This window comes from Halichoerus grypus, chromosome 3, assembly GCF_964656455.1.
Source record: "Halichoerus grypus chromosome 3, mHalGry1.hap1.1, whole genome shotgun sequence".
In the NCBI taxonomy this organism is placed as follows: Eukaryota; Metazoa; Chordata; class Mammalia; order Carnivora; family Phocidae; genus Halichoerus; species Halichoerus grypus.
This window is the reverse complement of record NC_135714.1, coordinates 115,665,839-115,690,080: the sequence shown is the minus strand read 5'-3', so window position 1 is coordinate 115,690,080 and position 24,242 is coordinate 115,665,839. Positions and strand designations below refer to the sequence as shown.

Here is a 24,242-nt window from a genome sequence, read left to right as displayed (position 1 = left end):
TATTTATTTGACAGAGAGAGAATGAGAGAGAAAGCACATGAGAGGGGGAGGGTCAGAGGGAGAAGCAGACTCCCTGCCGAGCAGGGAGCCCGATGCGGGACTCGATCCCGGGACTCCAGGATCATGACCTGAGCCGAAGGCAGTCGCTTAACCAACTGAGCCACCCAGGCGCCCTTATTCTCACTTTTTGCTTGGTCACATTAACTATGCTATAGTTGCCTGGAAGTAACCTGCCCAAAAGTCGCCTAGCTAAGACCCAAGTTAGGGGTGGCACAGGGACTCTTCATCTTTTCCAGAATCTCTTCTTCTCGCCTGCTGAGAAATAGCCAGGCATCATATCTTTTCCCTTTCCCATTTTTTTTCCCATGCCTTTCACAGTTTCATAAGTCCTGAGAACTTTTCTCCAAAGCCTTTACATGAAACTTTAATATTTCACATGTACTTAATACAAAAAGAAAACAGAAGTTAGGAAGCAAACCTCAAAGTTGAATTATTTTTCTTGGAGACAATAACTCAAGTCAAATACATTTTGTATGTTAGCCTACCAAAAGAACTCAAAAAATCCAGTTTACTATAATCATTTTAAATTGAAAAACAATGAAGACCTAAGAGGTCAAATTCCACAGAGGACTAAGAGATACTATAGAAATCACATCTTTTTGACTATAGGCCCAATATTCTTCACTGTCCCCAAAAACTTCTAAGATCCTGTAGCTTATGTAGATCCCCAGGGTAATAAACTTTTAGAAAATATTTTTCTATGAATCTTCAGCTAAATACATTCCCCACATAGGTGAGCATATTTAAAAGAACACTTAAAGAATTCTATGCGATATCCCTGCATAGCATTCTCAGGTTTATGTTTTAGAAAACAACAAAATAAATAAATAAATATATAAATAAATACATAAATAATAAAAAAAAATACTATGCGACACTAAATAACCAAGACAATGGAAAAATGGAACATCTATGGACACCAAAGGAAACCCATTTTCTTCCTTTGAGAAATCAAAACTCCAGAGCCTTCTCTGGTGTGGGAGGCTGTAATGTGTTCACTATGCTGAGGAAATAAATAATAAAAAATATGTTCATATCTATAAAATCACAGATAAACTTCAGTATTGAGTGTAATATATTAAGATAGTAAAAGAACATGCAGTTAATAATACATGATTTTTTATACTATCTTTAGGGTCTCATGATGCATTCCTATAGAGTTTTTAAAAATATATGATATCATTTGAGAAATGATGTATCATATATTTTTAAAAACTCTGATAAATAAAGAAAAAGTAAGATGTATAAATATAAAATTAGCGATAAAATACACATTGCATATTTTCGCTATTTGAAAAGACGTTCTGGTTTCACTGTTCAACATATTCATAATTCTCTTATTACTACTAAGATCCATTTAAATCCATAATTGTCTCATTTGAGCTCAGCATGGTTACCATTTAAAAGCTTTTTTTTTTAAGGTGTCCATACTGCTCTAGTGCATAATAAGCTGTTTGCAATCTTGTGATAACATGATGAGACCCTCACTTGAGCCTGAAATGATTGCATCTTAGCTCAGTATGAATGCTGTATTATGCTTTGTTTTTCATGCTTGGAAAAGAAGAAACAATAAATTAAAATAGCAATTGAAGTCTGATATATTATTTCAGATTTCAAACCACAGGTGTTCTATATGCCTTAAATACAAAGTGTTCACTGAAAGTTTATATCATGTGGATAAAGAATGATGTCATTAGAACATGGCTTTCATTAAGAAATTATAGTTATTTATGATGGTATAAAACCAAATAAACAATTTTGGTTTTGCTTATTTGGTTTTATTTTAAGTAACTTATTGGTTATTCAGTTAATTATATTTGAAACATTAACTGTAGTTCCAGAGAATTTTAAATTGGCCATTTTTGTGGCATTTAAAAGAAAAAGTAGGGCGCCCGGGTGGCTTAGCTGGTTAAGCGACTGCCTTCGGCTCAGGTCATGATCCTGGAGTCCCAGGATCGAGTCCCGCATCAGGCTCCCTGCTCAGCGGGGAGTCTGCTTCTTCCTCTGGCCCTCCCCCTCTCATGTGCTCTCTCTCTCTCTCTCTCTCTCAAATAAATAAATAAAATCTTAAAAAAAAAAAAATAAAAAAAAAATAAAAAAAAAGAAAAAGTAATTAAAACATAGTCAACTGAACTGTAAATAAAATAAAGCAAGTATTTTGTGTTAACATATATAACTATTGCTATATATTGGTATATTTCTATATTTTAAAGTCATTTCAGTTTTTCACTAGAATATTATTTTTTTAAGATTTATTTATTTATTTATTTGACAGAGAGACACACAGTGAGAGAGGGAACACAAGCAGGGGGAGTAGGAGAGGGAGAAGCCGGCTTCCCATGGAGCAGGGAGCCCGATGCGGCGCTCGATCCCAGGACCCTGAGATCATGACCTGAGCCTAAGGCAGACGCTTAGCAACTGAGCCACCCAGGGGCCCCTAGAAAATTTTTTTAAGTCATTAAATCCATTAAAATATATTTCCCTTTTATCAGTGATAGAAAATTTTGTTTCCTGTACAATTACTATTCAGAGGATGAAGAATATGGATAATGCAAAAAAGTGTATTTTATCACTATTTGGTTGACATTAACCTCTAATTTTGTAGCTGGCCTGATTCTTGAGTAAGTACTTGTTAGAATAGCAATATCTAAAATAACTGAATAAAACTGCTTTGATTCAGGACTATGTAAAGAAGTCATATAAAGAAAAATCTAGAGTTCATTATTTAATACAATTCTTTTAGATCATTTAAATTATAAGTAAATGAAATATCTATTTAGGAAACTTTATTTATGTGAACCTTATTCACAATATGATTCGGTGGATAACCAAGAAGATAAAAATCATCTGAGAAGACTTATTCAAACCAAAAGGTTGTTTTTGGAAAGCATATATTTGTATTTCTCATGTAAGAACAGAATATAAAAAGGCACTTTCAAAATACAAATTTTATGCAGTGTACATGCAAAAAAGTTTCAGCTTATCAAAGCAAAAGTATTTGATCTTCTGTTTTAAAATATACTATTCAACATATTCACTAAGTTTGGCATCAACTATATACTGTATAATAATACATTTCTTTTTCTCCTTTAATTTCCTTATGTTTACATTTTAATAACTCATAATTCACGTCTTCTTCCTACCCTTTGTCTTATTGAGGATTTAGTACATATAAGCAAATTCTTTATTTATAAGACATGTAAAGTTATAAGGGAATCTTATTATATTAGAAAATAGCCATAGTTCTAAACTACAAATAATTAAGATTTTATAAAATATATACAAATAGTATGAGGATATATTTTGAAAGTAATTTGTAATCCAGAATTTCTGATGGCTCAGGATGTTTAAGTGGAAGGCATATTCTTATCTGTTTTGTTTTGTTTTAAAGATTTTATTTATTTATTTGACACAGAGAGAGAGACAGCGAGAGAGAGAGAGAGAGAGAGAGAGAGAGAGATTGAGAAGTAGGCTTCCCGCGGAGCAGGGAGCCTGATGCAGGGCTCTATCCCAGGGCCCTGGGATCATGACCTGAGCCGAAGGCAGACGCTTAAGGACTAGGCCACCCAGGCGCCCCTCTTACGTGTTTTAACAGAAAAAAATTTAAGATAAATAGTGGTAACCCATTCTGAGTTTTTCTTTTTTTTCAAAATGTTATTAATTTAAATGCAACGTTGTAGTACTGTTGAACATTTTGGGAAAAGTTTTCAATTAGCAATAACTGCGCCTCGGTTAAACCTCATTGGCTACGATACTGCCACTCCGCAAAGCTACTGTTGAACATTTTGAACAGGACCAGGTACATTTTCATTGAATGTATAAATAAAAGACACTTTATATTCATTTAAATTTCCCTGGCAGGGCGCCTGTGTGGCTCAGTCATCAAGCGTCTGCTTTCGGCTCAGGTCATGATCCCAGAGTCCTGGGATCGAGTCCTGCATCGGGCTTCCTGCTCTGCAGGAAGCCTGCTTCTCCCTCTCCCACTCCCCCTGCTTGTGTTCCCTCTCTCGTTGTGTCTCTCTGTCAAATAATTCAATAAAATCTTAAAAAAAAAAAAAAATTCCCTTGCAGTCTCAAAAATGTTTATACAGGTCTTCATTCCCCAAAGAGATCATTTTGCCTAAGTAATTCTTTGACATTAATTCTAGAAGTATACAAATTTTACCTTTTCAAACATGTAACTTGTGCTGTAATTTAAAAAGACAATAGGAAGGGTGATGTGTTTGGTTAACATTCTGTCTTTCAAAACAGATTGGTAGCAAAAAAGAAATATTTTACTACATAATGGATGATTATATTTTATCAGGAGGTTTTGCAATCCCACTTTCATTAAAATCTATTGAGAATATAAAACAACCATAAACACCATTATTTCTGAAAACAGCACTAACCCTCCAAACTATCAATATGTTCCAAGCACAAAGAGCCTGATTTGCAGATATCACTTGAAGTTTTTAAAAGAAAGCGAAAGTAAAAACAAAATCAAAATTTCTGCTCCTCCTAAAATTTTTTGTTTCACTACCTTGCATGTAGAACTACTATGATTTTTATATGAGAGCAGCTCTCATAATACAGGAGTAATATTTAAAGTGAAATATGAGTCATTAAATTATTTGACTCATAAAAAGTTAAGGCCTTTTTTTAATAAAATTTGAGAGTGATTTATATTTTTAAAAGATATACATGCAACAGTATGGATAGTGATATTTTCCAAGTGACATCACAAATAAAATAAAATTATTTTAACTACATGCCTCATTATGCAGTTTAATTTTAATTTTAATCCATGGTTAGTGTGAGTTTCTTTAATGTGCTGCATACAGGATTAGACCTTATACCACGCACCAGATGTAAAATAGCATTTTCCCTCAATAAATCATAGTTTATATGCACATTTTATTTCCTGATTAATGGAGTACCAAAGTTACTTTGCATAATTCCTGCATAATACCTACAATTGTATTATTAAAATTTACCTTAATTTAATTCCATTTTACAGTTAAAATAAAGTATAATTCGGTATACCAATAGGAATCAATAAAACTATAGATATTCCTTAAGGTAATTTTTAGAGGGAATAGAACTATATAAAGTCATATTAAAACATACCTCTATTTACATTTAAACTGAGAAATAAATACCTTCTTTGTTTATACTTAGAGTGTATAAATGCATTGATAAACCACTTTTTTTCCCATTAAAAAGTGGGATGCCCCCTCCAGTTAAGCTTTATTTTTTTTTTTTTTAAAGATTTTATTTATTTATTCATGAGAGACAGAGAGAGAGAGATGCAGAGGGAGAAGCAGGCTCCCAAGGAGCAGAGAGCCCGATGCGGGACTCGATCCCAGGACCCTGGGATCATGACCTGAGCCGAAGGCAGACGCTTAACCATCTGAGCCACCCAGGCGCCCTCCAGTTAAGCTTTAACTGTTGCTTTCATAACCGTGGTTTGCTTTTTGATATCTCACAGTTCCCAAAATAACATCTAGTTACTCAGTATCAATGCATGGAACAGGTGATAATTTTCTTTTTAAAATACATAAAATGAAGAATATTAACTTTGAATTAGAATGAACTTTTGTAAGCATCTATTTTCAGCCTTAGAGTATTATTTTGTATAAATTTTAAAAATAACAACTGCATAGAATACATTTTTAAATAAAAATCACTGCATCTATTTTTATGAACATGCAATATACAAATGATAAGTTATTAACTATAATGTGTCATAATATATAATTTGGAAAATACCTTTATCTAAATATGCTTTCTTTCATTAAGTGGATTTGCATTTTGAAAAATTAGATAAATGTCAACTTTAAGTTATTTAAATACATGAGAAAACTATTAAAACGTTTCTGCTTCCTTTTTTTTTTAAAATAATTTACTTATTTATTTGAGAGAGAGAGACACAGCGAGAGAGGGAATACAAGCAGGGGGAATGGGAGAGGGAGAAGCAGCCCTCCCGCTGAGCAGGGAGCTCAACGGCGTGGGGTGGGGCTCAATCCCAGGACGCTGGGATCATGACCTGAGCCCAAGGCAGAAAGCAGATGCTTAATGACTGAGCCACCTAGGCGCCCAAGTTTCTGCTTCCTGATAGGTAAGAAAGAATAAAATTAAGTTAAACTGAGCTAACAGATCAAAATTGGTTTCTTTCAGATTTTAACATTCTCTGTTTCCGAGCATACTGAAACTAAATAACATCCCAAATTATTTTATTATTGGTATTAATTTCTTTCAAAAGGAAATATCAAGTAACATTCTGAGTCCCATATTGCTTGATCTCTGTTCAGCATTTGGCACTGTTGACCATTTTCTCCAGCTCAAAATTCTTAATTCCTTAGATTTCATACTATTATTATATAACATTATGTAAAATGTTATTTCTTACTTCACCTTCATCCCTAGCTCATCCTTTTCAATGTTTTAGGCGCCTTCTCAAACCTCAAATGGTATCTTTAAAAAAAAAAATTATTTATCAGAGAGAGAGAGATTGCACAAGCAGGGGGAGTAGCAGGCAGAGGGAGAAGCAGGCTCCCCGCTGAGCAAGGAGCCCGATGTGGGACTCGATCCCAGGAGCCTGGGATCATGATCTGAGCCCAAGGCAGACGCTTAACAGACTGAGCCAGCGAGGCATCCCAAGTGGTATATTGTAACATTCTAGTTTCGCATTCTTTGTAGTTTTCTTTACTGTTTCTACATGAGATCCCTTTAAAATTTCTATACCAAGCCTAATATCTCACAACTCAAATGAACGTAGGCAGAATCTTGTCTGATAATGAACAATTTCTTAAAGTGTACATGGAACATGTACATAATATCCACAAATTAACTCAATGTAATTCTCCTCAAACTTTTTCCTCATTTTATATTATCTGTCTTATTTGATGAAAACACCACTGGATGGGTTACTAAAGAAATCCACTACAAAAACTAATTATAAAATCATCTCTTCAATACCTGCATTCAGTCACATACTTGTCCTGTTTCTACTTTCTTAACACCTTTCACATCTGCCCTTTTCATTTCTAGGACTACTGCTTATCTCCGATCATGACTTACTTCTGCCTTTAATAATACAAAAACAAAAAAAACTAATACAACTACAGGATAAAAATGCTTGCTATACTGAGTAAAAATCTATTGAGTGTATCCTGTGGCACACGCAGTGTTCCAATTGCTTTAAGAATTATCTCAATTTATTCACAAAACTGCCATGAGTTGGGTTTTTCCCTCTCTTTCACAGATGAGGAAACCGTGAGCCTAAGCGATTAGGTAACCTGCCCATGGTCACTCACATAACAAGTGACAGAGCTGAAATGGGAAGCGAGAGTCTGGGCTTCTAGTCCTGAACTTTTGAACCCTCCTCTAAATTATCTATCGTTTTTTATTTTACTTTATTTTATTTTATTTTTAAGATTTATGTATTATTTATTTGAGAGAGAGAGTGTGTGCGCCCAAGCAGCAGGAAGGTCAGAGGGAGAGGGAGACAGAGAATCTCAAGCAGGCGCCTGCTGAGTGTGGAGCCAGATGTCGGAGTTGACCTCACGACCCTGATATCACGACCTGAACCGAAATCAAGAGTTGGATGGCTAACCAACTGAGTCGCCCAGGCGCCCCTAGATTATCTACCATTTAAAAATCTAATTTGCGGGTGCCTGGGTGGCTCAGTTGGTTAAGCGACTGCCTTCGGCTCAGGTCATGATCCTGGAGTCCCTGGATCGAGTCCCACATCAGGCTCCCTGCTCGGCAGGGAGCCTGCTTCTCCCTCTGACCCTCCCCCATCTCATGTGCTCTCTCTCTCTCTCTCATTCTCTCTGTCTCAAATAAATAAATAAAATCTTTAAAAAAAAAAAAATCTAATTTGCTTAATGTAAAAATCTTCCATAATTAAACGGCTACCTCTATCTCATACACGATCTGATGATATTCTTTCTTGAGGCCTTCATTTCAGGCATGTCATCCCCATATATTTCTGGATAGGTAACATTTTTCCTGTCTCCGTACATTTATATTTGTTGTTGCTGCTTCTGAAATATTATGCACTCTCTCCTTCTTCCTATATGCTTCTTGAACTATTCTATATTCAGAATCCTGCTTAATTATTTCCTAGTCTGTGAATTCATCTTTGAGAACCAGAGCATGGTTTAACAAGTTTTTGTTTTGTTATCTTTATATCATTGCCCTTATAGCAGTGGATTTATATCATTTATATACCTTTCTGATTCATCTATATTATGGCACAGGGACATGTTATTATTTATTTATTTTTTGCTCTAGGATACTTAGCCATTTAACATATTTGCTACATGAGTTCCAGTCTTATCGATCATGATTTTTCCTCTAGCAATAGAACTGGCACTACTGTAAAATGAGATTTCTTGGAGTTATTGCATTTCTTATATTTTAATCACATAATAATCTTAATTCTTGAGTGCAAAGCTCTCTAGGTAAAAGAATCAGAAGCAGTAAGTTGAGGGGACCTACCCATGATACAATGAGTATGAGGAATCTCTCTTCTGACATATTCCTTGCTGTGCATATTCATGGTCTACCTTATTTTATTGTTGTCACCTTAAATCCTGATATGACTTTGTTTTTAATCCGTAAAATGACATACTCTTATTAGTGATTAAAACATTGGTCTTTCCCTTCTTCAGTAAATTACCAGGACTTCATCACTTCGGCCAGCAAACAAAGGTTAAATATAGTTTCTTTAAAAATGTACATCTTCATTTATAACACCATGTGAAACAATTGGCAATTTTATATACTAAATATCTCCAGTTTCATGAAATCCTAAACTAAGAGTCAGGGTCCCAACATGGAATAAATGAGTTCATTATGAATAAATGAATCAATATAGAAATGCAAAGTTTTAACATTAAATAGCAACTAGTTTTTTCTATTTAAGTTATAACAAAATTATTATGATACATTAGCGTTTTAGTCCTCCATCATGTCAGATATTTACATAATAATCATTAACCAGTTAGAGACTACTTTATATTTTACTGTAAATAAATAGTAAAATAAACAATTGAAAACACATTTAAAAATAGACAATTGAACAAAGAGATCATTTGGATATTGCGTTAAACTACTTTCACAGTTCAGCTTTATTGCAGGTCTGAGAGACTAAGGCAATTCATCTCATTGTTTCATTAATTTTGTAACTTAAATATGGTATTATAATACTTATCTATAAAACCAAATGAGTTTTTGCTTTCTTAATGTTTTGGTTATTAAATGCTGCACAACAAACTATCCACAAACATTTTGAATTAAAATTATAATCACTTTACTATATTTCATAATTTTATGGCTCAGGAAATTGAGCAGAGCTCAGCTAGACAATTCTGTTCTAGAGAGCAAAAGCTCGATTACCTTAGTGGTATTAAGCTGGTTCCTGGTCTGGTCTGGAGGGCCAAAGACAAATAGCTGGATAGTTAAGCTTGGCTGGAACCCTCTCCTGCTCAGTGTGATCTCGAGTTCTCTCCACGTATTCTCTCCAGGGTCCTATAAAAGCCTCTCAGAGATTTGAGTGAATATTCCAAGAGGCCCAAGGCAAAACTGCAGAATCTAGTAACATAGGCTCAGAAGCCCTAGAACATCTTACTCAGTTGGTCAAGCAAGTCTATTTAAGGCCTGATTCAAGAGATAGGAGGGAATAGACTCTGTCTTGATGGGGAAATGAGGTATATGTTTAAGAAGAGAAAACACTGATGGTGATCTTCTTGGAAGTATGTTACCATAGGCAGTTACCCATAGCAATAGATCTATAAGAACTGCCACCCAAACACTCCAAGATTCCACTAACATTGTCCTATAATCTTATTTTATTTTTTGTTAAAATTATGCATATTTTTACCATTTTTAATATATTTATATACATATTATATTAATCAGTTCCTTTAATAGAAAATTTCCCACAGAGCAAGTTATTGCCATTTTCTTTTAAAGAATGTGCTTAAAATTTAGCCCACATAAAATAAATGAAATTATAGTCTATATGTACTCAATTTCTACTTGCTTCCAAACCATACTCCTTATTATCTGATATATTTCTGTTCTCCATCTCTTTGGGACACAGATGGCTCAAGTTTCAGGGAAAAAAAATTTGATTTTTTTCATAAATAAATGCGAGAAAATTTAGAATTAAGTCTGGAACAGCAAAAATAACTGTTATTTTTTTTTTCCTTCCTATCATGTACTAAGTCCAAAACTATTTTTGGCCACTGAGAACATTTTGAGAATGGGTTTAACATCATTGGAGTAGCTTTCCGAAAACTCCTCTTTCTTAGGCTTTTCAAAATATGTTATTTTCCAAAGTGTTAAATTTCATTTGCTCCCAAGCTTTGGTCCTATGTTCTTCAATATTTTCACCTATGGGTCTTAGAGTTTCTCTTGGTGGATATTATTTCAGGGAAACATCACTTTATATTTAAGATAATTTAAATTTTTGTCAGGTGAAACAAAATACTGACTGGTTAATTTCAATATATTTTTTCATCAATAATTACATGTAAGGAAAAATGGTGTACCATAAACTATTAACTTTAGAGTATACTGAGCTTAGACCCTGGAGTACTTCACAGATCCACCACTTACTAACTTTGGAAATTTTACTCCAAATACTAGAATCCTTATTTGTGTTGTAATAATGCTAACATCCCCATGATTACCTTAATGAAAATACTTAATATAATAAATTTCCATTGTATCATTGTATTCCTTGAATAAATCCAACTTAACCAATATACTGCTTCTCTTCAGAATTTAACCTAGGATGGATTCAACATGTAAAATTTTTGTTTAGGATTTCACATCCATGTTTCTGAGTGAAATGTCCTTATCTTGTTTGGTAGTAAGTTTACATAAGCCTCACATAAAAAGATGGGAGCTGTTCTCTCCTTCTGCCTTCTCTTCAAATGCTTTTATAATATTGAAATTATTCATATATTCATATATATGTGGTATAAATTGATGGAATCCCTTCTTTGCCCAAGGTGTTATTTGTGGGTTTTTATCTATTTTTAATGATTATTTGAATTTTTACGCTTTGTATTTCTTGCAGTTTCCATATCAGTAAGACATATTTTAAAGGAAATTACACACATTGTATTTAATATTTAAAATTATTCCAAATTATTTAATAAAATATTTCAAAGGATTATATTTTTACTGTAAAACTGATCATATACACATGAAAGGAAATTGCAAATAATCATCATTTAAAGATTTAAAGATTAATAATAAACAGCTAGGGTCCCATCAACCAATTAAAAAAAAAAGAGCATTGCCAAAATCCTTGAAGCTTTTTTTCTGCCCTATGTTATTCTCATGTTCTTCTCCCTACAAAAGTAAAGTTACATAAATATAGAGATATATATCACACCTCATTTTATTTTACAGTATTAGTTTATATGTAGGTAACTATATAAGATAACAATTGTTTAGGTTTTCCTATTATATAAGTGGAATTACAGTTTGTGTGAAGCTGATGCTATTGTACAAAATTAGTTTTGATTGTGTGATAGGAAGATTGACACCCCAAAGATGCCCATAGTCTAATCTCTGGAACTGGTAAATATGTTATGCTACATGGCAAAAGGGACTTTGCAGATCTAACTAAGTTTATGGGTCTTAAAATAGAGAGATTACCAGGATTATTTGGGTGAGCCCAATCGAATTATGTGAGTCCTTAAAAACTGAGAACTTTCTCTGATTGGAGTCAGAAAGATGTGGCAGAAAAATTCAGAGATTATAAGCAAGAGTAGGAATCTGTGCACTGTTGCTGGTTTGAAGATGTAAGGGGCTATGTGGAAAGCATAAAAAGGAAAAGAATTCTATCAACAGTCAGGGGGTGCCTGAGTGTCTGAGGTAATTAAATGACTGACTCTTTTTTTTTTTTTAAAGACTTTATTTATTTGACACAGAGAGAATGAGAGAGAGAGAGCATAAGTAGAGGGAGTGGCAGGCAGGCAGCGGGAGAAGCAGGCTCTCTGCTGAGCAAGGAGCCCGATGCGGGACTCGATTCCACAACCCTGGGATCATGACCTGAGCCGAAGGCAGCCGCTTAACCGACTGAGCCACCCAGGCACCCTAAATGACTGACTCTTGATTTCGGCTCAGGTCATAATCTCAGGGTTATGAGATGGAGCCCCATGTTGGGCTCTTCTCTGTGCGTGAGCCTGTTTAAGATTCTCTCTCTCTCCCTCTGCCCTTCCCCCCAACCCCCTCCACTAAAAAAAATAAATAAAATAAAAAATAAAAACAAACAAACAAACAAACAAACAAGAAAAACCAACCAGTCAGCTTGGAAAAGGATTCTGAGCTTCAGATGAGAATTAGAGCCCTAGCAACATCTTAATTTAAGCCCAATGAAACCATGTGTACCCAGCTGAGCCTCCTAGACTTCTGACCTAGAGAAATTATGAGATAATAAGTAGGTGTTATTTTAAGCCACAAAGTTCTGATGATTTTTATGGTATAATATAAAATTAATGCAGATTGATTAATGGTAATTTGTATTTCTATGTGTAATTAATTTCACTGAATGATATTTCATTTTTTGACAATTCTACATTATTTATCCATCCCACTATAATGGACATGTGCACTCTTTCTATTTATTTGCCATTAGGAATAATACGTATATAAGTATTTGTGCATTTATCACTTACATATGAAGTGTTTCTCTAGGCTATAGAGAAAGAAGGAACTGTTAGATTATAGGTCTTTGCCTCTATTAAACTTCATATTATAATTCCTAATGGTTTTTTAAAGTGTAAAATTTTACACTCCTGTCTTTACACCAATAAGGCTTACTTATTGCTTCACATCTTCTATGACAACTGACAGTATCTTAACTTCAATTATTTTGTGACTCTGATGTCTATGTAATGACATATTGTTATGATTTTAATTCAATTTGCTTGATTACTGGTCAAGCTAAGAATACTCCTAGGAAGTGCTTGCATACACAATTTCTACCCACCTCCTCCTTTTAAAAAAAATATTTCTTAGTGATTTGTATGTGTTCCTAAATATTGTGGATTATAAATCTTTTTTCTAGCTATTGCTATTTTCTCCTAGTTTGTGGTTTGCTTTTTTGCTTTCTTTATGAGAGATTTAATAAACAGAAAAACTAATATTTATGTTAGCATATTAAAAATATTTATATCTTTCCTTAGAGTTATCACATGCCTTGCTGCAGAAAGACTATCTGTATCCTAAAGTCATATAGATATTCTTTCATGTATTTTTTCCAAAATATTTAAAATTTGCTTCACAGCTAATACATTTGTGCATCTGGAGATGAATTATTTTTGTGAAACAAAGATCAATTGCTTTTGAATGTGGATAAATAATGGTCTCAAAAACATATCTACAATTTTCAACTTTTTCCCATTAGAGTTGGCATTGTAAAATATCAAGTTTCCATAACTAGGTGTTTTATTCATATCAATTTCTCCATTTGTCTATCACTGCAACAATAAATACAATTTTATTTATTACAATAGTTTTATACTTTTATTGATATCTGGTACCGCAAGTCCTTATACTTACTTCTTCAAGAGTATTTTAACTCTTCTAAACTTTACTCATCCACATACATTTAAAAATCTATTGTTAATCTCAAGGAAAATTTCTACTGCCATTCTGTTTTACACTATACCTGTATACCTACCTTATCTTTATTGCTATCAATTCTTTCAGTAAATATGGTATATTTGTAATATCCAGTCTTCCTTTCCATAAGCATAGCATGTCTTTTCTTTTCTAAATAAAATTATTTATTAAATATTTTAATGCAATCATATGTTCCAACTACTATATCTTTATCTGCATTACTTTAGTTCTAACTTGTCTTTTTTAAATTTACCACAGTTGCACATTATTTTTATTGTTTTATTCAGTGATTTTAAAAAACCTTACCAGGTGTTTGAAGATTTATTTTCTCACCATTTCCTTGTGCATCTCAGAACTTCCTTCTTAAATCATTTTCTATGTTTTTGAAGTATATCCTAGAAGTTAACTTAGTGAGATTCTGTTATTGGAACATTCTTGCATTTTGACCTATTTTTGAATGATAATTTACCAGAAATAAATTCCATTTCACACAGCATTTTGAAGATACTTCACTGTCTTGTGTGTTTCAATGCTGCTATTCAGCTGACTGGTGTCAGTTAAACTGACACTTCTTTGCAATCATCTGTCCTTTCTATCTGGCTCTTTTTAAAATGCTCTTTCTCTTTTGTGTTTAGAAATTCCCCTAGGCTGCATGAAGGCATGCCTTTCTCAGGGCTGTACTGGTAAAATAACTCTCCAGAGGAACCCTCTGACCCATAATGTTTGCTGATTTCCACTGTGTAAATATTTCCTCCGTGGCCAATTCCAGTTACCAATATTTCAAAGATTGGTTGGCAAATTCCTGAATATTGAACAAATGACTCTTAAGGGACAATATGAGCTAGCTTCAGCTCACAATTGCTTTTCTTTAGCTTATCTGTAATGAGGCCATTTACTTACTGAATCTGAGACTTCATGAATTCCATCAATTTTGGAAAATCCTTAATATCCCTTTGCATTTTTATCTCTGTCCATTCCTGGAACTTCAATTAGATGTACAGGAGATCTTTTTATTCTCTCCTCCATATTTCCCATGATCCTCTTTTCTGTGAATCTTTTCTTTTCTCTGTGCTGCATTCTGAATAATATATTTAGAAATGTCTTTCTGTTAAATTTATTTTTAACTACCATCTGCTGAACTGCCTATTTACTATTATTATTTATTTTATTTTTAATTTAAAGATTCAATTTGGCTATTTTTACAAATATGCCTCCACATTTTCATATTCTTGTAATTTGTATTTATGTTTATGTTTTCCATCCTGTCTTATATATTCATATATTTTTAAGTATACCTGTTTTATATATTATCTGATAGTTCTAGTATCAGTATGTCTTGATGTTTTATTCTGTTGCTTGATAGTCTATCAGCCTATACTTGTGTAGCTTGTTTCCTTTTTGATTGAGGGTTCATGTTTGCCCAATCTTGGAGGAATCTTGAAGAATATGGCTTGCAGGTGTGTACTTCCACAGAAAATTTGTATTTATTTTTTCCATGTACCCATGGCAAAACATCTCGTTTCTTTGGTCTTCAGCTTCCTATATCATACACATCAGGAAAATTCAAGTATTAAACCCATATGAGGGCAGTCATGTACCTGCAAATTCTTAAAGGAAATCATTGGCCTTCGTAAGTTTTAGGTCTAAGATAACACAAGTTACCTTTGAAGACTTCTTTTGTCAATAGATTTTTCTCTTACTCATTTTTTCACTTAGGTTGTAGTCTACCAGTATTAGTATTCATTATTACAACACTCCAACTAATGATAACTAAAAACTTTATCCAATAAGCCATTAAAAAATCCAAGTTTCCAAGTTACTGGCATCAGGAGAAATTTGGAGGATAACCTTTGTGTTTGGCTTAAATATATTCTTTGAATTCTTTTTAGCTCTTTCTTCATTTCTCTCCCTGGTTTTTTATTCTTGCTTTATTGTGAATGCAGTCAGAAATATAAAACTGTATTTGTTAATCATATTCAGCATTACTAAGTATTCATAATAGGATAGTCTGCAGAATATTTAATCTGATATGTTGCCAAGAGTAGAAGTACTAATGTGTTTTTAAATGCAAATAAATGACAGGTAGGGGCGCCTGGGTGGCTCAGTCGTTAAGCGCCTGCCTTCAGTTCAGGTCATGCTCCTAGGGTCCTGGGATCGAGCCCCACATCGGGCTCCCTGCTCTGCGGGAAGCCTGCTTCTCCCTCTCCCACTCCCCCTGCTTGTGTTCCCTCTCTCACTGTATCTCTCTCTGTCAAATAAATAAAATCTTTAAAAAAATAAATAAAATAAAAAAAATAAATGCAAATAAATGACAGGTAGGTTGAATTAGAAAAATTACACAAACAATAACAGTCAGCGAGTGATGTCTATGACATTGTGCATTCTATATAAATAGGTAGAAATAGTTTACTTCTGCTGACCTCTCCTTTATCCATTATCCACTTATTAAAGTACAGTTACAGATTTGGTAACTGTATTTGAATTTAGGTTACAATTATTTCTTTAGTACAAAAAATCCAAATTATTTTTTATGTCAAGATTGTGTTTTGGCTGGCATCCTAAAAAGCCAATATTTCATATGGACAATATATAAAGATATAAAGGAGCTTAAGGTGGGACAACATGTCAGTGGGTTCATTCTTTGCTCCAGGGACAGAAGGTTTAACTTGTTTTATAAAACAATTTGCATTTATGTATATGACCCATCTTGATAAAATGTATAGGTATTTTTCTAAAACATGATGTATTGTTCTAAAATTTTCTCTACTTTCAGAGGTGGAACTTGTCATTTGTAGTTATGGAAATTTTTATATTTTAGTTTTTCTACTCTAACTTTTTGTTGAGCCCCAAAAACAATACACAATAGAAAAAATAATAGCATTTTTTATTTAAATGAACTTTATTTTATGCAATTAGCATCATTTATTGGCAATAAACTAGAGAAAAGCAGGGTTTAACATAAAGGTCTAATTTTGTGTTTGTTATTAACTAGATATATATCTTCATAGCAACATTTGGAAAAGGTAACCTAGTGAGAATAAAGCAGGTTTTGTAGTCTGTTTTTTAATGGTCTTTTATTTCTGCACCTGAAACACAGAGGTGGGACAATAAATTATTGTAAAAATGAACTGAATTTATACTGAGCTATTTATAAATGCCTCTTAAATATAATCTAATGCTATTTGGAAGGGGAACAAAAAAGACAAATTAAGTTCTAGCTCCTCAAATTATCTCCATAGATTGTATGATTTTTTTTTTTGATTGTATGACATTTTAAAAATCAAGACTCTCATGCAAAAACTAAGTACCTCGTTATATTCTGAATTATTAACTTGTACTTAGCAGTTCTATTAGTGAAAATGTTTATATGTTTTAAATCCAGATTGCAATTATATGTATAAAGCATTACTCTAGAAAGAACACAGAAGTACAATATTACTGAATTAAAATTATAGGTCAAACAATTATAGAAATAATAACCCTCAAAATCCTAGTGTGAAAATTCCAGTGGATTATATTGTATTTTTACTTCCTGGAGTAAAGTACAGCAGTCAGATGAGGCCCTCATAATGCAGATTTACAAAAATAAATAAATAAATCTCACCCTACTGCCATCTGACCTCCTAATAAAGTTAGAAGAACTTTTGTAAAGGGAATTCATTTTTGCCAGTTTTCTAATCCTTTGGATTTTCTTCTTAAAAGCTCTTTTCTAAATTCAATACTAAAATATGTATATTGTGGGTATATACATTGTCTTTATTAAAGACTTCCCCTTCTTCACATTTTTTAATCTCTTTTAGAGTCACAATATGAATTTACCACAGCTCTGAGTATATGAACTTATCTAGATCCAGAATGTGGCTACGTCTTACATGACTTCACACTTTAATAAATGGAGTTTTAATCCCAATTTCCTTTTTTTATTTGTTTTTCTTATTCAGCTGAAATTTACATAACTTAAAATTAACTATTTAAATGTACAATTTAGTATACAATGTACAATTTAGTGGCATTTAGTGCTTTTGTGATGTTGTGCAACTACTATTTCTCTCAAGTTTCAAAACTTTTCACCACCCCACAAAAACACTATACCTATGAAGCAGTCATTCTTCATCCTCCTCCCTGTATTCTGACAACCACTAATCTACTTTGTGTCTCTACAGATTTGCCTTTCTGCATATTTCATATAAAGGAGCCACACAGTTTATGGGCATTTTGTGTCTGCCTTCTTTCACTTAACATAGTGTTTGTGAGGCTTACCATCAGTGTATGAGGATTCCTTTTTTTTTTTTTTAAAGATTTTATTTATTTATTTGACAGAGAGAGACACAGCAAGAGAGGGAACACAAGCGGGGGAGTGGGAGAGGGAGAAGCAGACTCCCCGCAGAGCAGGGGTCCTTTTTTTTTTTTTTTTTTTTTTACCAAACAGCTATTTTTATTTATTATAATAGCATCCACAGTGTCTGAAAAAGGACACAGTAATAAATAACTGCAGATGCATCACGAGACATCCCTTTATTCAGTCACAGCAGTGGGTCTTACTACTACATTTTATTCTCAAGTTTTTCCTTATTTTTCAGATTCTCCAGGCTTCCGATGTCATCAATCTTCAAAATCATTCTAACCATTTGTGTTGGAAGAGAGATCAGGACCTGAGCCGAAGGCAGACGCTTAATGACTGAGCCACCCAGGTGCCCCAGTGTATGAGGATTCCTATCTTTCCACATCCTTGCCAACATTGTTATTATTATTATTATTATTATTATTATTATTATTAAAGCTTTCCTTGTTAGTCTGAAGTGTTATCTCATTGTGGTTTTGATTTGTATTTCTATAAGTCTTCCTTTTTATGAGCTTGTTGCCCATTTGCACATTTCCTTTGGAGGATTCTCAAAGTCCTTTGTTCATTTTAAAAATTATTGTATTTGTCTTTTTTGTTGAATTGTAAAAGTTCTTTATTTATTCTAGATACTAAACCTTTATAAGATTTGTTATTGCAAATGCATATTTTTTCCTTTCTGTAGGTTATGTTTTTACTTTCTGGATATTGTCTACTATAGACTGAATATTGTGCCCTCCCCCCCAAAATTTTGTGTGTTGGAAATTAATCTTCAATGTGATGGTATTTGGAGGTGGGGCCTCTAGGAGAGGATTAGGTAATGAGAATAGAACCTCATAATGGAATTAGTGTCTTTATAAAAGAGACCTCAGAAAGTTACCCTTGCCCCTTTTACCATATGAGGACACAGCAAAAGATAACCATGTATGAACCATAAAGATCCTCACCTGTTGGCGCCTTGACCTTTGACTTCTCAGCCTCTCAACCTGTGAAAAATAAGTTTCTGTTGTTTATAAGCCATGATATTTTTTTATAGCAGCCAAATGGATTAAGACACTATTCTTTAATGCACAAATCTTTAATTTTATGACACCAAATGTGTCTACTTTTTGTTGTTGCTTGTGCTTTTGGTGTCCAATCTAAAAATCCATTGTCAAATCTGACGTCCTGAAGATTTACCTCTGGTTTTTCCTAATACTTTTTATAACTATAGTTCTTTTATTAGAGTTGTTGATTTTGAATGAATTTTTGTATATGGAGTGAGGTAGTGAGTCCAATTTGATTTTATTTGCATATGCCTATCCTGTTGTCAAGCACGCTTTGTTTCAGAGATTCTTTCCCTCATTGAACAATCTTGACATATTTTTCTGAATCAATTGGCCATAAATATTTACGTTGATTTCTAAACTCTCAATTCTATTCTATTAGTGTATATCTCTATTCTTATGTTAGCACTACACTGATTAGTAAGTTTTGATATCAAGAGTTTGAGCCTTAACTTTTATTTTTCAGTGTTGTTTGACTACTCAGGACCCCTTGCAATTCCATATGAAAGTGAGGATCAGCTTTTTCACTTCAGTAAAAAAAAAAAAAAAAAAAAAGGCTATTGGAATTTTGAATGATTGCATTGGATGTGCAGATCACCTGGGGAGCACTACAATCTTAATAATATTAAGTCTTGCAATCCATGAACATGGCATGGCTTTCCATTTAGCTATTCTTTAATTTTGTGGTTTTTAGTATACAAGTCTTTCATCTCCTTGGTTAACTTTATTACTAAGTATTTTATTATTTGAGATACTATTATAACTAAATTTTTTTAATTATTTTTATTAATTTTTATTTTATTTTATTAATTTTAATATTTTATTAATTTCTTTTACAGATAGTTCATTGCTTGTATATAAAAGCACAACTGATTTTTATGAGTTGATTTAGTATATAAAATTATGTCATCCGTAAATAGAAATGATTTTATTTATTCTTTTCCAATTTGGATGACTTTTATTTCTTTTTCTTGCCTAACCGCCCTAGCTAGGACTTCCAACACAATATTGAAAAGTAGGGTAAAAACAGGTATTCTTGACTTGTTCTTGATCTTAGGGGAAAAGTTTTTAGGCTTTCACCATTGAGTATGATGTTAGATGTGGGTTTTGCAAAAATGTCATTGATCATATTAAGGAAGTTCCCTCTATTCCTAGTTTTCTGAGTGTTTTTATCATGAAAAGGTATTGAATTTTGTCAAAATATTTTTTCTGCATCTATTGAGATAATGTGTTTTTGTTTTTTGGTTTTGTTTTTTTTTTAAAGATTTTATTTATTTATTTGACAGAGAGAGACACAGCAAGAGAGGGAACACAAGCAGTGGGAGTGAGAAAGGGAGAAGCAGGCTTCCCGTGGAGCAGGGAGCACAATGTGGGGCTCGATCCCAGGACCCTGGGATCATGACCTGAGTTGAAGGCAGACACTTAAAGATTGAGCCACCCAGGTGCCACAGATGTGTTTTTATTCCCTCATCCTATTAATGTGGTTTATTACATTGATTGATTTTCTTTTTTTTTTCCTTTTAAGATTTATTTATTTATTTTAGAGAGAGAAAGAGTGTGAGCAGGGGGAGGGACAGAAGGAGAGGAAGAGAAAGAATCCTCAAGCAGACTCCCCATTGAGGGCAGAGCGTGATGCAAGACTCAATCCCAGGACCCAGAGATCATGACTTGATCCAAAATCAGAAGTTGGATGCTTAACCCACTGAACCACTCAGCTATGCCTTGATTGATTTTCCTTTATTGCAAGCTATTATTCTACTCCTGAGATAAACCTCACTTGATTAAGATGTATAATGTATTATTAAATTTGGCTTGCTGGTCACCTGTTGGTGATATTTGCAATTGCATCTATATTCATAAAGGATATTAGTCTGTAGTTTTCTTTTCCTATGTTATCTTTTGTTGGCTTTGTGATCAAGGTCTTGTTGGCCTCATATAATGTGTTAGGAAGGGTTCCTTCATCTTTTATTCATTTTTTTTTTTTTGAAAGAACTTAAGTGGTATTGGTTTAATTCTTAAATGTTTGTCAGAATTCACCAGTGAAGCCAACTGATTAGGAAGTGTTTGATTACTGATTAAATTTGAGATTATCTAATTCTTCTTGATTCAGTTTTGATAATTTTTGTGTTTCTAGGAATTTGTTCATTTCTTCTATGTTATCTAATTTGTTGGCATACAATTATTTGTAATATTCTCTTGTTACGCCTTTTCTTTTTCTGTACAGTCAATATTTTTGTACCAACTTTTATTTCTAATTTTAGTTATTTGCTTCTTCATTTTTTTTTTTCCTTCTGATTTTAAGTAATTGGCAGAGAACATCCCTGAGGAAGCCTGGACGTTAGATTTACTAGTAAAAGACTTTAACACTTAACATGCTCTCTTAAACATGTTTAAAGAGCTACAATCAATCATAGACAAAGAGCTAAAGGAATCCAGGAAAATTTTAGGGAATATCAAAAAAGAAAAATAAGTTATAAAGAGGAAAACAAATGGATATTATTAAGCTGAAAGCTGCAATAGCAGACATGAAAAAAATCACTAGATAAGATGGAGAGCAGATTTGAGCAAGCACAAGAAAAAAATTAGCAAAATTCATGGTAGGGCAGTTGGAATCACTCACTCTGGAGAGCAGATGAAAGATACCTGAAGAAAAACAGAATGCAAGAAACCTATGGGATATCATGAAGCATACCAGTATACACCAACATATACTAATATACACCTTTCACTTATTTACAATTCATTAATTATCTACTCTAACTCTATATTCATACATAAATAATAATTGCTGCGTGAGAGTTTCTAAGTCTGTTCTCTGCACTTTCACTTTTATTACCTGTTTATTTTCCTTCAAAGAAATACATCCACAGTCAATACAGGCATTGTGGGAAATAGAACTTTTAAAAATTCTATAATCTCCCGATAGGAAGGAATAATGTACAATATTTCTATTGTACAAGTACACCTAAATATTTATAATCAAATAACTAAATTATTCAATATTTAATAATTTATTTAAAAATTCACTGGATAAGTTTCTGAGACAAAGCTCTAACATAATTAACATACATGACAGGGTCTATATATGTAATTAATTTATTACTAATAAATTTTAATTGTAAGAAGCACACATTTGACATTTAACATATAAGCTACCGTGCTATTTATATCAATTAACACACTTATCAAATGTCAATTAGCAGTTTAAGAATTAATTACTATGAAATTGATTTGCCATAGACTACTATTTAAATGTTAATGTGTCAAAATTCTTTGCAATTACAAGGCAGGTATGAAATTTAGTCAAATGAACATTTATTATTTATGTAATGTGTGAAATAACCAATAGTAACATAATTGTCTGAATATATATGAATCAGCAGCAAAAGTTGTTTTAAAATAAAATATATTGTACAAAATAATCATATTGTATGTCAGTTTTAATGAACTGTTAACTTTAAATTATTCATTATATTACATATTTTTATTATCCCACTTATTCTAATTTTTAGAACAACAGCAAAAAAATAAGATGTATTCAGAAGGTAAGTTTACATAGAAATTAATGTAGTTAATGAGGTTATGTCCTGTTTGTAATAACAAACAGGACATAACTTCATATTTAACTTGTAATCTTTTTACTGTGTCTTATTTATGGCCTAGAAAACAGGTGCTCTGTATTGAAATAGGCATTGCACTGAAACTACTTCCACCGCAGCAGGTGATAAGAACCCCAATTCAAACTGGCTTAGATGAAAAAAAGCATATGTGTTGCCTTATGTAAAATACAATGGTGCCTGTGCTCACACACTACCACAGCATTAGGAGATTAGGAGTCTCTCTCCCTCTGTCTCTCTCCCTGTCTCCTCTAGGTCTGGCTTTCTCCTAGGTTTTCATCACTCCAAATCAGGCTTTCAACTTCATAGCTGTTTTCTGACTCAGGCTCCTATTTTCCTGAGAGTTAAAAACTGTGCATTTTCTTTTCTTCCAATTGATTAAAATTCTCCAAAATGACTTTCATTAATGTGGATCAGGGCATATGCTTATCTCCGAACAAATAATTATAGTCAATGAGTAAAATATTCTTACTTATGAGGGATAAGTCACATGTCCACCCCAACCCCCCAGTGCTCCCTGAAAATCTTGGACTTAAAAACCATGCCGATAAAGAAAAAGTGAAAAAGAAAAGGGAGAAAAAAACATAAAAAAAGAATCCCCAACTGATCATAAAATGGAATTACTAATTTACCTCTGCATTACACCTTGTGTCTCATGCATTACTTGGTCTATAACTCACACTGTAAATATCAATGCCAACTGAGAAGTTGGTTCAAAAATATTCTCAACGCTTTCACCAGAGTAAAAAATATATATATCCTGAAAAGCAAAAACCACAGATGTCCACTACAAGAAGAGGTCTCAACCTAGCCATTTCTAAAACCATAATCTAGGAAAAAGAAAACTCAGCTCTAAATTGAAAACAATAGAGAAATACCCGGTGGACTAATAAAACACAGTTATAGGCTGAAAACTACACAGCCTGCCAGTTGAGATTATGTCATAAAAGTTCTAGAAAAAAAGCATACAAATACACACTTCAGTTTTTCTTATAGTAGAGAAATACATTTACAGACACTCGACTAATGCAAGGAAATGAAGTGAACCAGAGAGTACCTATTTATAGGCGTATAGTTTAGTAAAATGTGATATAGATAGTAGGTAGGATATATTGCTTATGAGTAAAATTGAATGTACTAGATGCATTGAACTAATATAGATAATGCTCAAAATGATTATGTATTTAAAGTAAGGTGCAGAGATGTACAATGTGATACAATTTGCATTCAAAAGCATAAGAATAATATGTAACTTGTGTAGTTAGGTAACTGGTTTTCCAGTTCTTTTGTAAGGAAAACTAGATATTATTTGCATTATTAAACATTAAAAATTAGTCAATCAATTCAATTAATGCTTAATTTTATTAATTACTTGTTTTTTAATGTAATATTAAGTTAAACATCATAAGTGGAACACAGGAAGAACATGTAGAAAAGGAGGAGAGGGGTGAAATATAGGACCTTAGGGAAACTCCAAGTATATATAGAGAAACCTGGAAGAGAATGTGGAATGGGGAACAGAAGTATCTGGGAGGTAGCAGAGCA

General features: G+C 33.0%; 1 pseudogene; it reads right to left on the bottom strand.

Annotated features, from left to right (window-relative positions):
• Positions 1-3,700: 3,700 nt before the first annotated feature.
• On the bottom strand, positions 3,701-3,832 carry LOC118539925 (U4 spliceosomal RNA; annotated as a pseudogene).
• Between the last annotated feature and the right edge of the window lie 20,410 nt (positions 3,833-24,242).